The sequence below is a fragment of the Sapajus apella genome, unplaced genomic scaffold, assembly GCF_009761245.1.
Source record: "Sapajus apella isolate SASKATOON/1434 unplaced genomic scaffold, GSC_monkey_1.0 scaffold81, whole genome shotgun sequence".
In the NCBI taxonomy this organism is placed as follows: Eukaryota; Metazoa; Chordata; class Mammalia; order Primates; family Cebidae; genus Sapajus; species Sapajus apella.
In genome coordinates this window covers 8,213,245-8,238,772 of record NW_022437021.1, presented here as the reverse complement: position 1 = coordinate 8,238,772, position 25,528 = coordinate 8,213,245, and the positions used below count along the sequence as shown (strand labels likewise).

At 34.9% G+C, this 25,528-nt stretch overlaps 1 pseudogene; it reads right to left on the bottom strand.

Moving 5' to 3' along the window:
• Window positions 1-24,381: 24,381 nt before the first annotated feature.
• Window positions 24,382-25,249, bottom strand: LOC116533358 (annotated as a pseudogene).
• Between the last annotated feature and the right edge of the window lie 279 nt (window positions 25,250-25,528).

Genomic DNA, 25,528 nt, shown 5'->3' with positions numbered 1-25,528 from the left:
AGAACACATGGACACACTGAGGGTAGCATCACACACTGGGGTCTGTTGGTGGGGGGCTAGGAGAGGAACAGCTTGGAATGGGGAGGTTGGGGAGGGATAACATGGGGAGAAGTGGCAGATATAGGTGACGGGGTCATGGAGGCAGCAAAACATCTTGCCCTGCATGTACCTATGCAACAAACCTGCCATACATATACATCATGGAATATTATGCAGTCATAAAAAAGAACAAGGTCATGTCCTTCACAGGAACCGGGATGGAGCTGGAGGCCGTTATCCTTAGAAAGTTAATGCAGGAATAGAAAACCAAGTACCACATGCTCTCACTTACAAGTAGGAGCTAAATAATAACACATTGACACATAAAGGGAACAATATATGGGATTGTTGGAGGGTGGGAGGTAGGAGAGAGAAGATCAGGAAAAATAACTAATAAGTACCAGGCTTAATATCTGAGTGATAAAATAATCTGTACAACTAACCCCCATGACGTAAGTTTACCTATATGAAAACCTTCACATGTACTCCTTAACTTAAAATAAAAGTTAAATTTAAGAACGATGTTAAGTGTCTACTTAACTTGCTCAATATTTCCTCAATCTTCGTGAATATATGGAATGTTTACTTACCTATTCCTATGAATTCTAACATCTGTAGAATTTTTGGTTACAAATATGAAGGTAATATTTTCTACCACCCTTGCATGTATTACAATTTTTTAAAAATTTAAAAAATTTTAAATTGCAATCTCAGACATTAGATATTATACCTTGCACAGTGACAGATATTTTGTGTTCCCATAGATATTGTTGAGCTCTGTTCTGGAATGCGATTAGGTTACTTGAAGTTTGATCCTTTGGAATCTGAGCTTTAAGTTTCTTTTGTGGGGCTACAGCATTGTTTAGGACTAATTTTGCTCAATGTATGTTACAAATCTCTTCTACAATTCTTTCTGATGTTCTATGAATTATTGAGATTTCTAGTATGACTGCTATGAGCAGGAACTCTTCTTGACCCTGTTTGAGTTGTGGTTATTTTTCAATCTATACCTTTCAAATGGCTCTTTTCCAGGCCAAAATAATTTCTTTATGCAATTGAGCTCATTACTACTTAGCTTACAATGCAATAGCAACTCCTGCAGATCTCTGAAGCATGTATATATTCTCTCTCTCTCTCTTTCAATGAATCTCTTTTTTGTCCAGTGCTCAGCCCTAGGAACCCTAGCCACCTTGTCCTGCCTGGGCTCTATCCCTAGCTCTATATCTGCACCTCAGAGACATTGCTAATACCTCAGTTCCCCTTTCTTTCACTATGGCTGGAAATCCCTCTCCAGACAGTAAAGTTACCATCGTTGGGTTCATCTTGTTTATTTTTTATCTCTTTGTGGCTACTGTTCTATGTTGCCTGATGTACCACATATTTAAAACTATTGTTTCATGTAGTTTGTCCAATTCTTTGTTTCAGGCAAGAGGGTAAATCTAGGCACTGTTACTCCATCTTTTCCAGAAGCAGAAATCAGCACAAGAACTTATAATAATGTATTTTTCTATAACTATTTATATGCATTTTGTAAGTAAACTTCCATACAAAAGTGTGGACATAAGAACAACTACTTTAATTAAAGTGGAATTTGGGCTCCATTCACTCTCTCTCGTGATACATACTCTTCTCATTTTTATAAATGAGAAAAAAAAAGGCCCTGGGGCTTTAGAAAGGGGCATTGTGTAATTTTTAAGCTCATAATTAGGTCTGATTCAATAATCTGACATGATAAAGCAAAATTCTCCATATTGTAGCTCTATCATGTTTTTCCAAACTTCTTTTTCATTAATTCCCTTTCTAAGCCTTATAGTTCTCCTAATAAAACTACATTATGTTCATTGTATTGTTTCTACTGTTTCATGTTTCTGTATGTTTTTATATTATTTCCTATACTTGAAATATTTTCTACCATTTTCACATGACAATATATTGCAATGCCAAGCTCAAAGGGTGCTTCCTAAAAAAATCTTTCATAAAAATGCTTGTTAGAAATATTTTCTGCTGTTGGAATTTCATAGCATCAGTCTATATTTTCTTATCTTACTTTGTATTTTATATGGCATCTGAGTGCACTCTTTGTGTCTAATCTCTGTAATATTTGTCATGTAGGTAGTTAATACCAAATATACTTGGATAAATATACTTTATAAATTAAAGTGGTTATTGCACAATATTAGCTACCGCATAGCACTCATTGCATATCAGATAGAATTATAAATGTTTTATCTGTATTTACTCATCAAAATAGCCTTGTGATGTAGAAACAAATATATTGATTTTGTAAACGACAAATGTTAAGTAACTTCACCAAGTTACTTTAAGTAATATTTCTGAGATTGGAACCAAAGCAGTCTAATTCCAGAGGCTATTCTATTAATCTCTGCACTAAGTGCCTCTTAGATCAAAAATTAATACTTAATTTCCTACGGTATCAATCATTAGTTATTTATGTTTGCTTATCGTTTTTTTTACATATGGATATTATGCTCTTTATGGACCAAACCACATTGTATACTTTTAGATCCCTTACAATCCATTCTGGACTGCAGATAATTAATTGAACATGGAGATATTCAGTTTAAAAACTTTTTTACTCATTTATAATAAACATCTTCCTCTAATAATTTATTAATAACTTATCATCCACTTATAAAAGCAATGTAGAATTACTTATAATAAGATACACATATGCAACTCCTTTCCCCAACAAAACTATAAAACAATATGTAGTAAATATTGTCGAGTTTGTCTTTATTATTGACTTTATTTTCTCCTCTTAACTTCCAAATGGCATCCCTGTTTGAGTTCCTAGAATTATCTATTCCCCATTATATCCACACTAGAGAGATTAAATCAGGTTCCTGTAACCACAAGTCAGTCATGAAACCCAAACTTCTGCAATTTCACTCCCCTCTGACCAAACTGTCCTTGTTCCTAGATTATTGTTGTGATTCCTATTTTCAAGGCTGTAGAGTTGCCTTGGTTTCTGCCTCTAATCTGTGTTCTCAATATTTTTGATGATTTTACATTTTGTGCAAATTAGCCAAAGTTGATTTGCCATAAACAATTATAACTGACCTATGAGGATACAAAGGCAGAAATTAGAGGAGGCAGTAATGACATACTTCTTAATCTCAGAAAACCTAGACTAGAACAAATTAGGCAAAATTACAAAACATATAAAAAACGGAGCTTTTAATTTTCTGAACCCCAATATAAACCAAAGTTTTGTAACTCTTTATACAAAAGGGGATCAAATGAAATCATTGGAAGAGATCTGCTCCTTTTTTGCTTAGAATATTGAATCAAATATGAAATGTCGGAATTTGTATATGGACACTGAATAATATAACGGCAGTACCAATTTTATCAAACTACTGCAGAGCGTTTCTTCATAGAGCCATTTATTAGATCAGACCTCAATAAATGCTGAGGACATAATGCGAAATCATGTGCTTTGAAGACATTTCTACAATTGATTGATTTCTAATTATGGTATAAACCTGAAGAAAACATGACAGTGAGACTTTCATGTGTCAGAACTGACAGGTTTATTTCTGAAGTGCACACTGCAGGGAGAGGAAAACCTGAAAAAAAAGCTTTCAAATATATTACCTTGTGAAATTACACTCAAATCTTAAAATTATGTGTCTTTCCCATTTTCCATAACATAATACTAAATATAATTACTTCTATATTACTTTAAAGTAACCACAAATATTTTATTGATGCATATAGATTTCTGAGGATGTTTAGGAAGACGCCATCTCAGTTAAATGGGAAGGAGCTCTCAATTTTTAAAATCTTAATTATAATCAAAAGAAAGCAGAAATTTTTAAACTACTTACCATTCTGTAAACTCTTATAATTTGTGAAATTCTCTATTTCTACTTTATATATCATGTTTTTAAAAAGCCTAATTAGAGATTTGTATCTAAAGCACTTTAGACAAGAATTCCCAAATGAGATGCAAATAGAAAAGTAAGCAGGAAGGTAAACTATCATTGTAATAAAGAAACAAATGAAAAGTATGCAAAAGTGTTAGTGAGACCACAACAGGCTTCTACAATTACACTCAGGAGGGAGATGGTGGCTTATGTATTGTCCTTTTTTAAACAAATGAGGAGGAAAATAAAGTGCAGAATAATCAAAATGGTTGAGACACAGCTCTTTAAAAATAGATTTCCAATTTACACAACTGAAGAAATAACATTTTCTCTAAAGGCGCATGAGGAAATACAAGTAATGAAGCAGTAGGCAAAATAAAATAGAAAATGTGAACGAAACAAAATGGCTCATATTCAGAGTATTGAAATCAACTAGGCTGATTTAATAACTTATTTGGGGGAAGACAAATGGAACTGGAAAACAACAGTGTTAAAAATTTGCTCACTTTTTGAAAGAAAGCAAGGAAGAGCTATGAATTCTGCCTAAGTATTTATTACTAACCAATTCTGAATAAGTAATAAGATGACACAGGGAAGGTGTAATGCTGCTAATAAAGAGAAAATTAAAAATGATAATGACTGGTGGCAATTATTTATTCCAGTTTTAAACATGTCTTATAATTGTGATCATATGTCATCATATGATCACACATGGCCTCCAAAGCCAGATATTTACTATCTGGCCTTTTATAGAACAAGTTTAGACTGGCAGGTAGTGTTTGAATTATCTGCCTTTTGCTTATTTCATCTCTGTGAGAAATTGAATAAAATCTATTAGAAGAAATTATTGTAAAGTACTTGACAGTATTGGCGTCTAATACACATTTGTCATGACAATGAGCAGCTTAGTAATAGAAAAATGTCTTTTCAATTGGTTTGCTGCTGAAGGAATGTAGGTACCTCTTGTTTTATAGTTTGAGTTCCAAAGTTTAATGTAGAGTAATAGTATTTTATTCCTTTCCTTTCTCAATGATCTCAGGAGAATTTCCAAGTATTAACTAAGCCTCATGGCAAATATCATCCCCATTTTACAAATACAAAAATTATAGCAGTGAGAATTTAAATTAGTTCTTTAGGAGGATGTGGTAAAATGATAGAGGAACTGGGAATAAAATGATCCTCATGAGTCGGTGTATTAAGTCTTTGATTATTCCCCAACTCTAGCACACAGTTAAAATACTTTTAGAATTGTTTTCATTTTTTTTCCTTCTCCCATGATAAGGGTGGAAAGAATATTTACTGGGGAAGTTGTGACTATTTCAGCCATTACAATCAATAGAACTAATCTGCAAAAGAAACTTGACCAACAGTTCATTCACATTTTTAATCTTCCCTAAAATGTGTGAATCCAGTTCGGGCCAATTTTTTTTTTTTAAATCATAGTTTTTGAGGAAATTGGAATTACTTGAAACTGAATAAAGAAGGATTTTAATAAAGCTTGAAATGTGGTAAAACTTCTCTTTCACTCCTTACTAAAATGTCAGGACCCTGATTGAACCAAAGAAAACATCTATGTATATTGGGTTTGGGGATGAGGAGAAAGGGTTTCATAATTTTTATTTCATTTTCTAAGAGTAGAGTGAGACCACCAAATCACTAGGATGAAAGAAGGAAGAGCCTGGAGCATTATGTTTCTTCTTGAACCTGAGTGCATTATATTTCAATATCTGAAATTTTGCTCCTTTGTCAAAGCACAGTTCAGAGGCTGAGCCCAGCTTAAAGTGTTCTGCTTTAGAAGGCGTATTGTGCCTTCCTCTATGCTCCCTTAAAATTCTATCTCAGTGGTTCACAATGTCTGGTCCCTGGATCAGCAACATCAGCATCACTTGAAAGCTTGCTAGAAATGCAAATTTTCAAGCAGTCCTTTGTCTACCCCACAGACCCCTGAGTCAGAAACTCAAGGGACAGAGTCCAATAATCTGTCAGCAATCCCTTCAAGTGGTTCTAATGCCCACTCAAGTCTGAGAACCATGGCTGTCACAACTGGTATTTCATCTTGTATTTTTGTTGTAGTTTGCATTTTATAGTGATTCCTCCAAGGGCTCTCCAAGGACTGCAAGTATGTCTACTTCATTTTTTAGAATCCTACACTCCTCATATTGCTAAGACCATGGAGTTCATAGTATTTTGCACTCAGTAGTAACTCAGTGAATGCTATTAAACTGATATCACTCTTGAATTTGTCCTCTGTGTTAGTATATAATATCAGTAGTATTTATGAAATATATACCATTTGATAATTTTCCTAGTATTTGAGAACATAATGTTTGTATTTTCTCTTGGTCATATGAATCCTCAAGAAGTAATGCATATTTTCACAGTCTGGCTTTTTTTGTATCATCCTCAGAGAAGGTTTCTCTATGATTCTGCCATGTGCTGCTTATCTTATTGATGAAAGTGTAATGATTAAGGATATGAAACCAGACTAATAGGAATTGTATCCCGGTTCTGTCACTTTTTCTCTGGGCTTGTTCGATTTACTTAATCTTTTTATAGCTGAGTTTCTGTCTAAAAAATAAGATATAATGCCCATTTTGTTAAGTTGCTATGAATCTTAAAAATAAACTTAAACAATAAAAAGGTCAAACAGTAAATGTTTGCTGTTCAAAATTTATTAGTTTTATTATTTTTAACTTGAAGAAAGAACACATTTATTACTGTGAATAATCATAATGTTCTCAACCAGTTATTCTAAAAGTACCATGCAATTTCTCTACTGTGAAAGAACATGAAGTTTCTATACTAGAAAAAATATGTCTGGATAACTGTTGATTTTCTAAGTTATCCAATTGATAAAATTACTTCTTTAAAAAAAAAAAACTGAGTTGTTACAAATATGCTTATAAAGAGACAGCATGCTACCAGAGGAAGAGCAGTAATCTTGGAATCAGAAGGACTAAGTTAGAGCCTTACTTCTATTCTGATTATGGTTAGTTTTTTATTTTAGGTGAAAAATATAAGCTACAAGTTATTTAGCAAAACTGAACTTCAATTTTCCACCTCTGTAAAAATAAATGCAATATCACCTTAAAAATCAGTTAATTTCATAGTTGTTATAAGAAACAAAAAAATAATTACCATGAAGATGCATTGTAAAATATAAACTGCTGCATAAATACAGGGTGTCTTGTTGCTGTTATTATTACTATAAGATTGAACTACTGTGCTACTCATTTGTTAATGTGTTCTCTTGTGTTACGTGGACATGGTTTATTGTTGGTAGAACAAGTTGAGAGCAAGTTGAATAGTATTCTTCATGATGTAGTCACATCCCCTAAGAACTAGGTTCAGAATTTTGAAACATTTCACATTGGCTAATAAAACATTATTGGGCACAAATGACTTCTGGTCTGACAGCTGACCCTGCTTAGATTTAAATTGGTGTCCATGAGGCATAAGGCATTGCACTATATCTTGCAGGGCCATCAGATGTTTTGCCTTTGAAGACAAACATATTTTCTAGCCTACTGTCACTACAGTCCTAGTTAATCAGTTCCCTGGTGTTTCTCTTTATGACTCCAGGCTGTTCAGTAGTTCTGTGGTAAAACTACATTCTAACAGGGCCTTTGATTTTATTTGAAGTTTTCATGCTTTTGCTTGAGTTTTCTATTTCTTAATATTTATGAATGGCACCCAAAACTTGATGGCAGTTTTAGAATCAACCTAGAAATCTAGGATCTCTGATCTGGCTGGTTTTCTAAAAGAAATCCTTTGCTTTGATTACTTTTAAAGTTAAATTAACAGAATATAAGACACACATCTCAGATTTGGAGATTCTCTTGCTCTGTAAATTAGAACCAGCCCATCTTTCCCTCCCTACATGGGGCAGCAGTGTTTCTGCAGTGGAGTGTGGGCCAGCCACAGAGCTGTCTGTTTTGAGTGAGTGAGAACAGGTTCTGCCCTGAGGCCATTTCAGTTGTAGCTGTAGGATAGGCATTTTCCAGGGACTTTAGTTGCATTGTGGTCTGGAGATAAAGGACAATGTCTTTCTGAACTGAAAGTCATGAACCCTGGACCAGGGTTATAATGAGAAGAGGATAACTCTCCTACCTGCCAAGGATCTGGGGCTGCTTCAGCGTCCTTCCCACTCTCTTTGGAGACCTCAGCTCATCTGGCTATGAATTTCCTGTGTCATGCCCATCAGGACAGTTGCTTCTGCTCTTCTTTGTGGTAGCTGAGGGCAAGCTAGCTTTTACTCATAAGCATCACCTACTAGACTGGAGATCAATCCAAAAAAAAAAAAAAAAACCTGCTGACAGAGGGCATAGTGCTAGGGAAGAAGATAAGCTTCCTGATACCTCCATACTCCCAGCCCTGAAGAAGAGAATGAACCTGCTTATATTCTGAATACATGGCTATTACAATTGACATTGGAGAACACCACCACACAAAAGCTATTTATAACCAAGGAACTTATACAGAGAGCCTTGCCCCCCGAAAGCACCTATAATCAAAGCAAAACAATCATACGCAACATACGTTACAGCCACATCCTCAAGGGGAGAAAAGAATCCCATCAAAATGAAAGTAAAATAATGAATAAGAGGCAATAGCTTATACAGATGAGAATGAATCAGTGCAAGAATTCCAGCATTAGAAAAAAATAGTGTTTTGATACCCCCAAAGGATAGCATTCACTCTCTAGCAATGGATATTAACCAAAATGGAAATTTTGAAATGACAGATAAACAATTCAAAATATGAATTGTAAGGAAGCTCAATGAAATCAAAGAGAAAGTTGAAAACCAACACAAATAAATCAGAAAAATAATTCAGAATATAAATGAAACATTTATCAAAGGGATACACTTAAAAAAATAAAACTAGAAATAAATTATTAACTTACTAAAGGAATTGGAAAATATATTTGACAGATGCTAGACTGAGCAGAAGAAAAATTTGGGAGCTTGAAGACTGGTACTTTCAATTAACTCAGATGAAAATAAAAAGAAAGGCTAAAACTAAACAAAGGCTTCAGTAAAAAAAGCATTATATAAAACAAGCAAACCTATGAATTATAGGTATTCATGAGGAAGAAGAAGAGAAAATAAAAAGCTTGGATAACATATTTGACAGAATAAATCATGAAAGCTTCCCTGGTCTCGCTAAAGAATTGGAGATTTAGCTACATGAATCTCAGAAAAATGGCTGGGAAGTACTCTGCAAGATGAACCTCATCAAAGCATATAGTCATCAGACTATTCTAAGTCAATATGAAAGAAAAAATCATAAAAGCAGCAAGAGAGACACATTTAATTACTTATAAAGGAAATCTCATCAGATTTACAGGAGACATCTCAGCAGAAACCTTATAAACTGGAATAGAGCAGGGGCCTATTTGCATCTTTCTTAAAGAAATAAAAATGTCAACCATAAATTTTATATTCTGCTCAACTAAGCTTTATAAATGATGGAGATATAAAATCTTTCCCAGACAAGCAAACATTGAGGAAATTCATCAACACTAGACTGGTCCTACAAGAAATGCTCAAAAGAGTTCCAAACATGAAAATAAAAGAATAATACTAGCAATCATAAAAGTACATGAAAGAACAAGGTTAACAGATCACATAAAAAATTACAAAATTAAGAGTATAAAACAAGTAGGTAACAATTCATATTATGACAGGAACAAAACCTCATATGTCAATATTAACCTTCAATGTAAATGGTCTAAATGCTCTACTTAAAAGACAAAGACTGGCGAATTGGATTAAAAAAAAAAAAACAAGCTCCAACTCCATATGGTCTCAGTAAACCCACCTAACAAGTAAAGACATCCACAGACTCAAACTATAGGTGTGAAAAAAGTTATACCATACAAGTAGAAACTAAAAATGAGCAGAAATAGCTATTCTAATATCAGATAAAACAGATTTTAAATAAAAAACAGTTAAAAAAAGGCAGGGTCATTATATGATAAAGAGTTCTAGTCAACAAGAACACATATAACAATCCTAAATATATATTCACCCAACAGCAGAACACATAAATACCACAATCTTGCAAAAAGAGATGGAAAGCAACACAATAATAATGGTGGACTTCAACACTCCACTGATAGCATTAGATAAATCACTGAGGGAGAAAATTGACAAAGAAACTCTGACTGAAATTGAACTCTAGACAAAATAACCTAATAGACTATTAACAATTAGACGTAATAGACAGAACATTTTACCCAACAATCACTGAATATATATTTTTCTAATCTACTCCTGAAACATTCTCCAAAATAGATCATATGCTTGGTCATAAAGCATCTTAATATGTTAAAAAATTCAAAGTCATATTGCATATCTTCTCAGACTACAAGAGAATAAAATTAAAAATAGTAAGAGGGACTCTTGAAACTATGAAAATACATAGAAACTAAACAACTTGCTCTTGAATGATCTTTAGGTGAATGATAAAATTAAAGCAGAAATGCAAATAGGGAGACAACATACCAAAACCTCCAGGATACAGCAAAAGCAGTGCTAAGAGGAAAGCTTATAGCATTAAATGCCTACATGAAAATTATCCAAATTAACAACCTAATGTTGTACCCCAAAGAACTAGAAAAACAAGAAGAAACCAAACAGAAAGCTAGCAGAAGGAAAGAAATAACAAAATTAGATCAGAGCAAAATTATATGGAGAACAAAAAATTGATACAAATAATTAATGAAACAAAAAGTTCTTTGAAAAGATAAGAAAAATTGGTTGACCTCTAGATAGATTAACAAGAAAATGAGAAATTTTAAATAAGCAAAATAAGAAATAATAAAGGTGACATTACCACTGATACCGCAGAAATACAAAAGACGATCACAGACTACTGTGAGCATCTTTTTGTGCAGAAATTAGGAAAGCTAGAAGAAACGGTGAATTCCTGGAAATATACTACATCCAAAGATTAAATCATGAAGAAATCCCTAACAGACCAATAATAAGTAATGACATTGAATCAGTAATGAAAATTCTCTCCATTAAGAAAAAGCCCAGGGCTAAATGGATTCACAACCACATTTTACCAGATGCACAAGGACTGGTGCCAATTTTGCTGGAATTGTTCCAGAAAATTGAGGAATACGGATTCCTCCCTAAATTATTCTATGAAACCAGTATTACCTTGATATCAAAATAAAGCAAGGGGACAACAAAAAAGAAAATTATAGGTCAATATATTTAATAAACATAGACGCAAAAATCCTCAACCAAATCCTAGCAAACTAAATCCAACAGCACATCAAATAGATATTTCACCATGATCAGGTTGGCTTTATCCTAGAGATGCAATGATAGTTCAGAATACACAAATCAATAAATGTGATTCACCACATAAGTAGAATTAAAACAAAAACCATGTAATCATCTCAATATATGCAGGAAAAATATTTGATAAAATTCAACATCCCTTCAAGATAAAGACCTTCAGCAATGTAGGCATCAAAGGGACATATCTTAAACTAATAAAAGGCATGTATGACAAACCAACAGCCAGAATCATACTAAATGGGGAAAAGTTGAAAACATTTCTCCTAAGAACTGGAACAAGACAAGGATGCCACTTTCACCATTCCTATTCAATATAGTGCTAGAAGTCCTAGCCAGAGCAATAATTCAAGAGAAAGAAAAAAAAAAAAAGGATCTAAACTAAGAAAGAGGAAGTCAAATTATTCCTGTTCATTAAAAACATGATCTTATACCTAGAAAATTTTAAAGACTCTGCCAGAGGACTCCCAGATTTGATAAATGACTTCAGTAAAGTGTCAGGATACAAACTCAATGCATAAAAATCAGTAGCATTTTTATACACTAATAAGGTGAAAGCTGTGAATTAAACCAAGAACTCAATCCCATTTACAATGGCCCCACAAAATAACAAAATACCTAGGAATACATTTAACCAAGATGGTGAAAGATCTCTACAAGCAGAACTACAAAACGATAATAAAGAAGTCATAGATGACACAAATGAAAAAAACATCTTATGCTCATGGACTGGAAGAATGAATATTGTTAAAATGATGATACTGCTTATAACAATATACAGATTAAATGCAATTCCTATTATGAATGTATTTTTTCAGTTAGACAAAAGTAATCCTAAAATTCATATGAAATCAAAACAGAGCCTGAGTAGCAAGGAAACTAAGTTCTTTTTGCTCTTAAGCATCACATTACCTGACTTCATACTACAAGGCTATAATAACCAACACAGCATGGTACTGGTACAAAAGTAGACACACAGATCAATGGAATAAAACGTATACCCTAGAAATAAATCCACATACCTACAACCAAGTGATATTTAACAAAGTTGGCAAAAATATGTACTAAGGAAAGGACAACCTATTCAATAAATTGTTCTGGAAAAACTGGATAGCCATGTGCAGAAGAATGAAACTGGATCTCTATCTCTCATCATATACAGAATTAACTAAGATGAATTAAATGTTAAAATGTAAGACCTGAAACTAAAAATTCTAAAAGAAATTCTAGAAAAACCTCTTCTGAACATTAGCCTATGCAAAGAATTTATGACTGAGACCTCAAAAGCAAATGCAACAAAAACAAAAATAGACAAATGGGATTTAATTAAGCTAAAAAGCTTCCGTGCAAAAAAAGAAACAATCAATAGAGTAAACAGACAACTTACAGATTGGGAGAAGATATTTGCAAATGATGTTATCTGACAAGGGACTAATATGCAGAATCTGTAGGGAACTCCCACAACTCAACAACAACAAAAAGAACTGCAAATAACCCCATTAAAAAGTGGGCAAATGACATGAACAAACACTTCTAAAAGAAGACATACAAGAAACCAAAAAAATATGGAAAAATCTTCAACATCAGTAATCATAAGAGAAATGCACATTTAAACCTCAGTGAGATGCCATCTCAAACCAGTCAGAATGGCTTTTATTAAAGTCAAAAAAACAACCAATGCTGTTGAAGATGTGAAGAAAAAGAAATGCTTATACACTGTTAGTGACAGTGTAAATTAGTACAACCTCTTGGATAACAGTAAAAAAATTTCTCAAAGAATTAAAACTAAAACTACCATTTGATCCAGCAACTGCACTTCTGGGTACATACCAAAAGAAAAGGAAATCTTTTTATCAAAAGCATACCTGCACTGTATGTTTATCACAGCACTGTTCTCAAAGCAAAGTCAGGAACTCAACCTAAGTGTACATCAATGGATGATTGGATAAAGAAATTATGGTAAATATGCATTATGGAATACTACTGAGTCATAAAAAAAGAATGAAATCATGTCTTTTGCAGAAACACAGACGGAGCTGGAAGCCATTATTCTACATGAGATAACTTAGAAGCAGAAATCAAATACTCATTTATAAGTGGGGTATAAAAAATGGGCACACATGTACATACAGAGGGGAATGACAGACACTGGGGACTCCAAAGGGGAGAGCAGAAGCAGATTAAGGATTGAAAAATTATCTCTTGGGTACACTGTTTGCTAATTAAGTGATGGGTACACTAGAATCCCAGGTACACTAGAATCTCAGACCTCACAACTACACAATATATCCATGTAACAAACCTACCTATTTAAATCTATTTTTAAAAATCTATTTTTTTAAAAAAGAATGACTCTAAGTTTTTTTGGTGTGAGCCATAGGAATGATGATAGTACCCTTTCTTGAGAAGGAGTATAGTAATGAGAAGGATGTCTGAGGGAAGAATAAATAATGAATTTTGGTTATAATACATATGAGTTGACTATTATATATAAAACAGTTGCAAGTAATGCAACTGTTATTTTATTTACACAAATCTGTAGTTCAGGAGATAAATCCTTACTTTATAGACAAATATTGGGTTTTCATTGAACGAATATACTTAAGCCATGGGATTGGGAAATATAGAGTTGGAGACAGAGATGGAAGCAAAAATAGGGAGGGAGAATGAACAAGGAAAGAAGCCAGAGTATAAGGAGAGTATTTGGATTTACACTGGATAAGGGACAGTGTGTTTTATTAGAATGGGAGAGAAAGGAGAACATTTACATATACATGGAGAGAGGCCAGCCGGCAGATTAGGCTGTGAGAAGATTATCTTTAACTGAGAGGGAGGAGGGGGAGTGGATATCGGCTGTTTGAATTGAGAGAACTTCTGAAATAACATCTTGGTTTGTGGGAGAACCAAATTACTTGAGACATGCTGAGAATGTACTTGAGATTTATGCTTAAAAATATTGGATCAACTCAGTCAAGAGCGTTGAGTGCTTTCCTTCTGCCTTTCTTTGATGCTCCGTGCAGGTATGGATTAGCCAGACAGTTGGATTTAGCCAGAACTCACATCCTGTCAAGTGGTTATGATAGAGAAAGAAGAACAACAAAGTGAAGGGATATGAAAAGGAGTGACTAGCAATTATAGGGAACATTCTACTTTATTGTGTAATGTGAAATGCATGATGTTAGTCAGTATTCCTACACAGCACAATTTATAATATACCCAAAGTGTCCCATCAATGCATAATCAGGTTTTGATGGGTATCAAAGTCAACAGTCTCATTTTTTCTAGGAGAACTCTTCCCACCTTCACACGTAGAATATACTATAATAGGTTGGGGTTGCTTTTTCTGTACTTCCTTCAATAAACACTTACAAACTATCTTACTAGGTAGCAGAGGCCTTTTCTTTACAATCGGCTTAACCAGTGACTTTTAAAACTGCACTGTTCTTGATCAGGACAAAGTGCTTTTCTTCAGTGCAAAATTTGGCCTTGTGAAAAATCCAGAAGGCATGCGTTGAGTGAAAACCATTGAGGAAAATTCTGTTCCTGTTTTGGAAAAGAAAACTGCTCCACTGGACCCACCAGTGTTCTTTTTGAGTTAAGGTTGGTAGGTAGACCTGCCTCTGTTTTTCCTTCTCAGGTGCAATGAATACTGTTCTATGGTTGCTGTAGGAAAGCAAATCACACTAGAGAAAATCAAATCCTTAGCAATAGGCAAGGGGATTCACATTTTCAGCAATTGATGATAGGATAATGTGTGACTGACTTTATAACATGGCCTCAGTCAGGGAGAATGTGCCAACTGTTATGAAATAAAATGTAATGAGCCAGCTACAAAAATAGGTTTGAACATCACAATGTAAGCAAAACAGGAGGCTGAGAAGGGAAAGTGGCAGGGCCATTGAAAAGCCACACATTTGAGCTTTCATTACACTTGACTGAGGATAGGGATGTGTTTGATGGTAGTAGCTAATTTAAGGATGATTTAAGTTGACTCAGGTTTATTTAGGTGCTCTTTTCCCTTTGTGTATTAGCCTGCCTTTATGAACAAGAATGATAATATTTTAGAGGGTCTTTTGCTTTTATAACCAAAATGTAAGTCCTCTTAGTGTTTGCCTGAAGCCTTGGGAGATAGACATTAACTCTTTTAGGCCACCAAGAAAATATTTAACTAATTAGCATTGTTGTGGTGGAGTGAAACAGCCTTGAATACTTGTTGACTAAAAAGATACAGGGTTTTAGTTCCCTCTAAAAGTGGTCAGAGATGTGGACAATCACCACGTTTGCCTCAGTATTCCATTTGCCTAATGCCACAGCATGATATTTCATGACCTGAAGGTAGGAGGAAAACTCTCCACATAAGGCAATAAACAGCCAAGGAACTAGGAAGCTCTCCTTAATATCCCTCTGGCAAACCAAGTAAGGTGGATTGTAAAAGCCACACTGTTTTGGACATAAAGACAAGGCCCAAATATTCTTAATTCACTCCCAGGGAGCACTCAATCCACCTGACTGTAACATAAGGAATTTAATAAAATATAAAAGCAAGTTATCTAGTCAAACCTCCTGCTGCTTTTTTTATAATATCAAAATGAAAATGGGCTTTATTTGTTGTTGTAATCAAATTCATTATAATATCCAACATGTTTTATGCTGTTCCCCCCTTGGATATTTTATTGCTGCTGATGAAATGAATTGGAAGGGGGTAAAATTGTTCACTTGTTGAATGCAAATTAATTCATGGCACTGAGGTATCATTCACAAACTTCACAGGTGGCAATTTATAAAATGGTCATTTCATAATGGAAACATAATGGCTAGACTGAGTTTTTTTAATTAAAAAATTTTATTTAATAATGGGCAATTTATTTTTTATTTGAGGGCTCACTAGACAACTTTATATGAAATCTTATTATAAGTCCAACGTAAGGAACTGTTTATCCATGCTCTCATTGTAAACACAAAAGGTTAAATTTTTAATTATTAAATAATTACAATACATGATGCTTTTGTGGTGCTATGTGGGCTTACCTAGATGATAAAAGTGTATCCCTGCCCATGAGGCTGGTAAATGAGACAAAGTGAGTGCACAAGCAACTGAAGCTTGAAGAACACAGTAGATAACAGAAGACTGGCAGACAAAGAATTATGAGAGTTCAGATGAGTGAATTCAAGCTGTTCCTTAGCTCTATTAGTTTTATATTATCCCTTTTAGAGAATTTAATTTTTCCTACTTCCTGCATATACTTCCTACGTGGTGTATATTTCTCATCTCTCATTTGCTGTTTTGAAGATTGTAATCAGCTAGGTTTCATTAAAAATAAGTGAAAAAGAAGAATTAATTCAGGCAATTATGCTGGCTCATTGGGACTATACTAAAGGTAATGACCAAGGTGATGCTTGTAGAAAACATGATTGCAGCATATACGCAACATATAAAGTGATTTGTATATGCCGTCTTCTAAACTTCCCAAATGATGACAGAACAGGAGTTGGGTAAAAAATGTTAAGCATGAATAAGATACTGACAAACTGGCAGAAAATTACTTTTAGTACATAACAAAAACCATTTGTCAAGACAGAGAAGACTTAGAAGACTGAGAAAATGGGTGGGACATCCCCTAAGACAGATGAATAAGTCATATTACCTGTCTATAGAATGACATTGATGATTGTTACTTTTTGTATTAGTTGATGTCCAATTGAGGAAAGAGCAACTTCAAAATAAAACAGAGATACAGACTATAGCCAGCTTGGCATTCTGTGAGGAGAGTTCTTAGCTTCTCACTTGTCTAGGCACCCTGGGGAGACATTTGTTTGGACTTGCCATATTGTGGTTAGCGTGTGTGTTTGTGTCTGTATAGTGGGAGATGGAATGTGGGTGTCTCTCCTTCAAGCCAATGAGTAAAATTAAAAGATCATCTGTCCACAGCCTTCCTCTCCCTCCTTATATCCCTCTAGTTTGTGCTGTAGTGGTGTTCTGTCAGAAAATAGAAGTGTAGGACACTGATTTCAGAGGAGCCCACGTTTGTCTTTGCTTCAGTTTTTAAGTAGTCTTGGGATGAAATCAATTATTTACCCTAAACAGGGCTTTTGAAAACCAAAGCTGACACAGAATTTAAGGGTTTGGATTAACAGAGGAAGAAGTGACCACAGAGTTGATTTGATGAGGAGAATAGAATAGTGTCTCTCGGCCAAGACAAAATGTAGCCAAGTTATCAGCAACTTATTGAGTACAGATGGTCTCTGATTTACCTTGGTTTGACTTATGATTTTTTAACTTTACAATGGGTTTATTGAAGTGTAACTCACTCAAAAGTCAAGGACCTCCTTAGGACTTGTGATGGGGTTATGCTTTCTACTGAATGCTATTGCATTCATACCCATAAAACTGAAAAAAATAGTTAGTCAAACCATCCTAAGTAGAGGATGGTTTGCTCTGTTGCCAGCATAAAATGAATTTTCAACTTATGATTAGTTTTTATTTAGAATGAACTTATTGGGACAAAACCCCATTGTAAATCAAGGAGCACTTATATTTTGAATATGAAATAGAAATAATAGGTCTTTCTAACTCATCCTCAGAGAACTGCTAGTCAGCTATAAGCCATCAGCACACTGATAGGAGGAGTTGCAAGCTGAGTAACCTTACCAGCTATAGGGGAATATTTACTCAGTAGCTCCTACTTTAATAATAACACCGTATATATTTGTGGAAATTAAAATATAAAGCAAGCTTTCACATATTTTATTATTTTGAATTATATGGTAAATTTATATGGTAGGAAAAGTACAGCCATTATCCCCTGGTTACCTAAAACAACTCATAAGCTGTATGAAACAATATCAACCTATATTATATTGGACATCAAAAACTCATTTATTGTCTTTGTGAATCAATACCGATATCTATGGCACTATATTTTGTAGGATTAGGAATGTCACAAACTATTCTGAAAACCAAAGACTGAAGACAGCAATTAAATCACACAGGAAAACAAAGCATTTAGAAACAAAGCTAAAATTAGCTCTCAAAACTCTTATTCAGATATTCATAAGAAAGATGGTTTCCACTAGTCATTCAATATAGATGTATGAGCTCCTGCGTATATGTGGTAGACTCTGACCATTTCCTTCTCAATTCAGTATTTAACTACACATTAGCCTATGACACAAGTTAAAATTATTATTAACTTCCCAGTGTGTACATTCTTGTTTATAACTTTAAAACATTTCATTCTGAAAGAATAAAAAAGACCAGAGGCAGCAGCAAGATTTAACTGGACATATTTTTAGGTCAATGATGCATCCTATTTCAACATTTTCGTTTAGTAATTAAAACTCCATATCTGTACTTAAATTATAAGAGTATTAGATGAATGGCATAACAGATAAGTTATCCTCAGCTTCCCTTTCTGGCATTACAAATGAGTCATTTCAGAAAGAACTTTTTATATCAAATCTTTTATGAAGAGCTAGTTCAAGAAAACATTTGGTATTTACAATAACTAGTATTTCTAAAACTGCAAAGCCCACGTTATATTAAAAAAATTCTCACTTCTCAGAAATTTAAAGAACCCCTAGAATGCTAAATGCAAAGCTATTTTTAAAAAAGTGAAATAGAGCAGCGGTGAGGAAAAAGCTATAGCATGTTTCAGGAGATAGGAGTGATCATAAGCTCTGGCCCTATCACTGTCTAGTTGTATAACCTTGAGCAGGAAATGATGTCTCTAAACCTCAGCTTCTTCGTCTGAAATAAAAAGGAGTTGGGCTAGATAACATGTAAACACCATTTCAGCTTTAATAATACATGGCTATAAAACCTATATTTTATAGTATTACTTGGCTGATCAAAATCCTGTAAAGTAATCTGATTCCCCCAGCAGCCTGTAGATATAAATAAGTTTGTTTTAGCATTTCTACTCAGATTTCACGGAGCATCGTTACTTTTACCTTTTCACAACAGACTTCAGTCCTCTGAAATTTGACCTTTGTATTTCTGGATGTTGCTGGGATGTCTTACATGTGTCTGTGAATAAATCTCAGCTGATGAGTGACAGAGCTCTTCATGCTTTGCTCTGATGGCCAAGTGCCACCCTGTCCAGTTACTGTCTCCTGAAATTCCTAACCTGGAGACCCATGTGGGGCAAAAATTGTGCTGTGTTTCTTGTAGGTGGGGTGTCACTGCATTAGAGCTAGTTTAGAAACACCCCAGGAGGCTGGGGACTCAGCCAATGGGGCATGAGCTGTGTTCATTTTCCTGTGTCTCTCTTTTACGGCCACAAAATCTATGCATAAATCTTCCTCACTGACTCCTTTTCCTCTTACACAAATCAATGTATGTAGATTCCTGAGAAGCTGCTGACACTACAAAAGCAATCTGAATTTGGACCAAGTCAAGGCTCTCTCTGATAGTTGTGCCTGTTGTTGGGAATTAATATTATTTTAAAACAGTACATACACCCCCTACAACAAATTCTCTTTAGTCCTCCTAATAAAAGGGAGAAGCATCTAACAGAAAGTGCCTGCACTCAGATTATAAGTGTCTTGTTTTGGGGTCATGTGAATTTTCCTTGTTTCAGAGTCATGTAAATAAAAGAGGTTCTTTAATTTAAGGTTTACCCTTAGGGAACCCTAAATTTTATAATCATTATCTGTGTGGTATGGGGTTGCCACCACCAAGTAGCTGCTTATAAATGTGACTTCAATTTCAAAAAAGAGAATGTAAGCATCTATAGCAGTCAGTAAAGTGTAACAGAAAGACTGAAATTTTCAGTCAGACATGTGGGATCAAATCTTGACTCCATCACTACTATAGAGAAAATTATTTATAGCTTGAGTCTTCATTTTCTCACCCATCAAATAGAGATAATAATGTATAACTTACATTCTTTGAAAATCAAATCAGCCAATGCATGTAAAGTGCTCAGTACAGTAAGCTTTAACAAATGTGATATTTTTGAAGGGACTCTCTCTAGGGTTGGTGATATGGTTTGGCTCTGTGTCCCCACCCAAATCTTATCTTGAATTGCAATCCCCATATGTCAAGGAAGGGACCTGGTGGGAAGCGACTGGATCATGGGGATGGTTTCCCCCGTGGTATTCACATGATAATGACTGAGTTCTCATGATATTTGACAGTTTTATCAGTGTTTGACAATTCCTCCTTCACACTTACACTCTCTGTTGCCTGCCACCACGTAAGATGTACCTGCTTCCCCTTCTACCATGATTGTAAATTCCCTGAGGCCTCCCCAGCCATGCAGAATTGTAAGTTACTGAAACCTTTTTCTTTATAAATTACCCTGTCTTAGGCAGTTTCTTATAGAAGTGTGAAAATGGGTTAATACAGTTTTTTTTTTTTTGGTTGATTATTACTCCCTTGGTATACAGTATCTAGATAATCTAAATGTATTATGTGACTTAGACAAAATAAATTCACATCTGTGGTCCTTAGTTTTCTCAATGGTAAAATAGGATTAGCACCAATGATTTCTAAAGCTCCCTTGAGCTCTAAAATGAATTATTCTACAATTTAAATGTTTAAGTCATTTATTTAATGATCTTACTTTTCTCTTTGATACCTGTCAAATTCATATTAAAAGTATTATCAAACTTAATTTATTTTCTAATAAATTTCTGACAATGTGAATGAAACCTACAAAGATCCTATTGAGTTTTGCTAATTTAAGCCTACATAAGGCTAAGTAGACTCTGAAGATATAAAATATTTGATTGTGGTTGATATATATGTTATTTAATAAGTCAGCATGTGAAGTTTCCAGTTGCTACTCATTTTTGTTGGGAGTTGATAATTAGCTTTATTATATCTATCTGGCAACACACAATATGTTGTTTCCTCGCTTATTTTCATCACTCTATATATTCAGAAATCAAGTGAAGCTAGAATCAATCATTTTCTACATGTGCCAGTTGGGTTTAGTTGTGCCTGAAGAGTTTAATTTTGAATGTAAAAGGTGACAAAATAGCTTTGACAGCACTAGTTTGACATACATTTTTGTGGAATAGAACTACAACTCAGTCCCCTTGAAAATCTGTATTTTTCAAAAGTAGCCAATGCTATGATTTTCCATTTGTTTCAAAAGTAGCCAATGCTATGATTTCCCATTCCATTAGAAAAATGTTAAGCAAAATTAATTCCATCATTATATTTCATTACATATGGATAAGCAACATGGAGATACTGTATCCTTTTTCTTTTCTAAACAAAATGTTTAATTTTTGTCTTGGACAATTGTTTTCATCTTGCTCTTATGTTTTGAAAACATATTCATTAAACCCTTGTGGGGTTTTTGTGTTCTATCCAGAGTTAATCATTTAAAATAATTTTCTGCTTAACATTTTCTTTTGATCTCATAGTTGAAAGGCAACAATTTGAATTTTTTTGTTCAAAAAGCAAGACGCATGGACTTCTCTTAAAAATAATATTTTTCATTGTTAGTATTGTCTTTAAAAATCTTTAGTTATTTATCCTTATGTAAAACCACAAACCATCAGAGTGTGAGGAATTGGTAATTTGCACTATTTTAAATGATTATCATGATTGTTGTATTAACTGTTTATAGTACATATTAATAAAAATGAATGCAGTGGCAGTAACAAACCCAGTGAATCTCTAACTGCTGAGACATGGTACTTTGGCCACAAAATTATCATCTTTATGCATTTCCAAAGGACATTTCTCACTTGAATATTCCTTTTTTTTATTGTTGTTTTTCTATCGTGAGATAGTTTCTTAGTACACGTATCTGCCACATAGTTTCCAGTTTTTTCACGGATATGGTGAAAATAGAAATCATGATCATGACCTGTGCCAATATTTTTATTGCAACCTCCCAATATCTCTATCATATTACTTATAAAAGTTATACACTGATTATATATTTGCTTTTTACCATCTACATCCAAGAGATCATTGCTCAAAACACATGTTTTTCTATGTTTGTTGATAAAAATTAGAGAAATCAGAAAGTGGAAAAAATAAATATCATTCATAGCTTTATGTCCCAAATGCAGCTACTTATTCACTCTTGAACACTGTGACTTGTTGGCTTTTGTATAGTTAGCGTGGTGCTTCCTTCTCTCTTATTTTGAAAGTAAACTGCTTACGGCATTATATATGCCCTTTGATATTCCTGGAAAACACATTTTTGATAAGCAAAAATTAACCTTAATCTAAATTTCATGTGAGAATCTAGAATCTAAGTCTGAATAATACTGATTGAAATTTAAAATGATTGACAATATAACAGAATTTTATCTTGTACAAATCACATAAAAGTATTATAATATATATGAAGTTTGAAACAGATGAAAATATCATGGCATTTGAGAGCCATTCAAATCCCAGAAGTTTATAACTCTTTCAAGGATGCCTGTTGACCTATTAAAAAGAAAAAAATATCCTGATCCACAACCCAAATATCATAAATTCCTCTTCTGTGTCTTGAAGCACTAAAAAAAGAGTAATGCTCATGTTAACATAAATTTTCTTTGCCATCTCCCAAAACTTTATGACCTTTTCATCCTTGACCTAATTTTACAAGACAGAAATTATTTTGACTGAATGTTTACTTATCTTCTAGTAGTGAATGGAGAGTGTGGATAATCATAAATGTAAGAATTAAGAATACAAAATATCTAAAGGAAACAAATTAGGGAGTAGTTATTTGTTTTACAAAAGTGGTCATTAAAAAATTATTTAAGCAAGTCTTCCCTTATTTTCTTTTAAAAAGTATGGTTGAATTTAATCACAGAAATTAAAAAGCTAATATATAAGATGAGGTACATTGGACTTGGAATTATAATGCAATTCATTTATAATCTATCTGGTAAGTTGATTTAGGTTTTGTTCAAGAAATAAGTATTGAGTTTATCACTCATACTTTTAAGCAATTATACTTGCTCTGTTCGGGGGCGAGGCATATTTAATACTAATATCAACATTATTGACTAGGAGCTAGGGTGTTTTTCAGTAAGACTTGTTTTAACAATTATTTTTTGATGGTGTGGTACCAAACACTGGCTCATGCCTGTAATCCCAGCACTTTGGGAGGCTGAGGCAGGCAGATCACCTGAGGTCGGGAGTTTGAGATTAGCCAGACCAATATGGAGAAACCCGTCTTTGCTAAAAATACAAAAAAATTAGCCAAGCATAGTGGTGCATGCCTGTAATCCCAGCTACTCAAGAGGTGAAGACAGAAGAATTGCTTGAACCCAGGAGGTGGATGTTGCAGTGAGCTAAGATCACACCATTGCACTCCAGCCTGGGCAACAAGAGCGAAACTCCCTCTCAAAACAAACAAATGAACAACCACTGAATCAACAATAATAAAGATGCCAAATTGATATTATTTTTCAGAAGATATCCCAGAACTGAACAAATTATCTAGGAAAACAATGTCTAATATATGTAGAGAAAATAATGTTATTTTATATTCTGCTTATGATTATCTGAGTTTGAGTGTTAGAAAGAAAAGTATATAATAGTATTTGTAGGGAGTCTCATTTTGAAATTTTATCTGTCTTGGAAAAAGTGGAATAAACCATATTAATATTTAGATTGCAAGCATATTTTGACTCAAAATGTGTTTAGGAACTAAAGATAATTTTATGCTGGTTCAAAAGATCTTAGTTGGAAGAATGTTCTCATTTATTAAATCTGTCTGTTGAAGTCATTGACAAAGTTGTTGAACTAACAAGACTTAGGAGGAAATACATCAAAACCAATAATCATTTCAACTGCTACTTCTGAGGTAACAGTACTGGATTGAGACACTGGTTGAGAAACCAACTATACTTGATGTACAGTCATGTATTGCTTAACAACAGGGAAACACTCTGCAAAATGCACCATTAGACTATTTTGTCAATGTGTAGACATTATAGTATAGCCTACCACACACCCAGGCTAGATGGTATACCTTATTGCTCCTAGGCTACAAGGCTACAAACCAGAAGAGAAGGCCACTCTACTGAATACGTGGACAATTGTAGCACAATGGCAAGTATTTATTTATGGAAACATATCTAAACATAGAAAAGGTACAGTAAAAATACCATTATAAGAAAGAAAAAAAGGAGGCATACCCAGCAGAGGCCGATGGTGAATTTGACCCCTAACACCATCTCCCCACACTGGCCCATCCCCCACGCAGGGCACCACGGTGCCTGCCCTCCCCTACAAGGGGAGCACAGGGGACTCCCTGGGCATCCTCCCTGGCTGCCTCAGTGCCTTGACACTGGCGGGTGTGCCGTGTGGGGCACTGGCTTCTGGGGTGGTGGGTGGGGTGAGGTGAATGCCTGCCCAGCACGGCCATGCCCAGCACATGCCTAGCTGCGTGGCAGGCCCTCTGGAGGGTGTCACCGCTTTTCTGCAGGAGTGCCATCCTGAGGCTCCTGCCCCTGTGGGCTGGTGGTGGTGGTGGCAGTAGGGCTGCCACACACCCAGGAGGGCCTCCTTCAGCCCTGCCAGGAAGCCCAGAGTTTCCACAAACAGGGCCAAGTCATGGACAGGTACCTGATGCATCCTGCCATGCCCATGAAGGCCAAGATGCACTGCATAGAGTCCCCTAAGCTTCTGCCTCCAGTGCCAGAAGTGGTGGAGCCAGAAGTCTGCAAAGGAGCAAGCTTTGTTCAGTTCATTTGCCACTCGGATTTCAGTGCAGAGTTTCATTAGCAACATGGTCAAGATCATGATTATGCTCCACCACAGAAGTGGTGACTCAAAATGTCTTCCAAAGCAGAAGAGTATCCGTAAAATATTGGCCACTAGTGGCACAAGACATAAATAGGTAGAGAAGCCATCGAGATTATGACTGCTCCCCTTAGAGTACTGCAGGATACATGGGAGCACCCCTCTAGACATCATGGCTGCATCTGACTCCAGGAAACCAGCAGGTGCAGTGGCACCAGAAGCCAACCCAGTCCACATACCTGTGCTGCCCAGCAGGGTGCCTGAAGTCCATCTGGCAGAACTGCCTCCATTCTCACAGGTTCCTGCAACCACACACCACAGCCACCTCCCCATTGCTACAGCTATCCTGTAGAATCCTCTACCAACAGGACCCAACGCCACCTCCTCCCCTCCCCGCTCCCTCACCAGTAGTCTGTCAGTCCTTCCCTGTCAGTGCACCTTATGATTTTCCTAACATTTTCTTTTCTCTAGGTTACTTGATTGTAAGAATACCACATGTAATATATATATGTGTGTGTGTATATATATATATATATATATATATGTGTGTGTATATATATATATGTGTG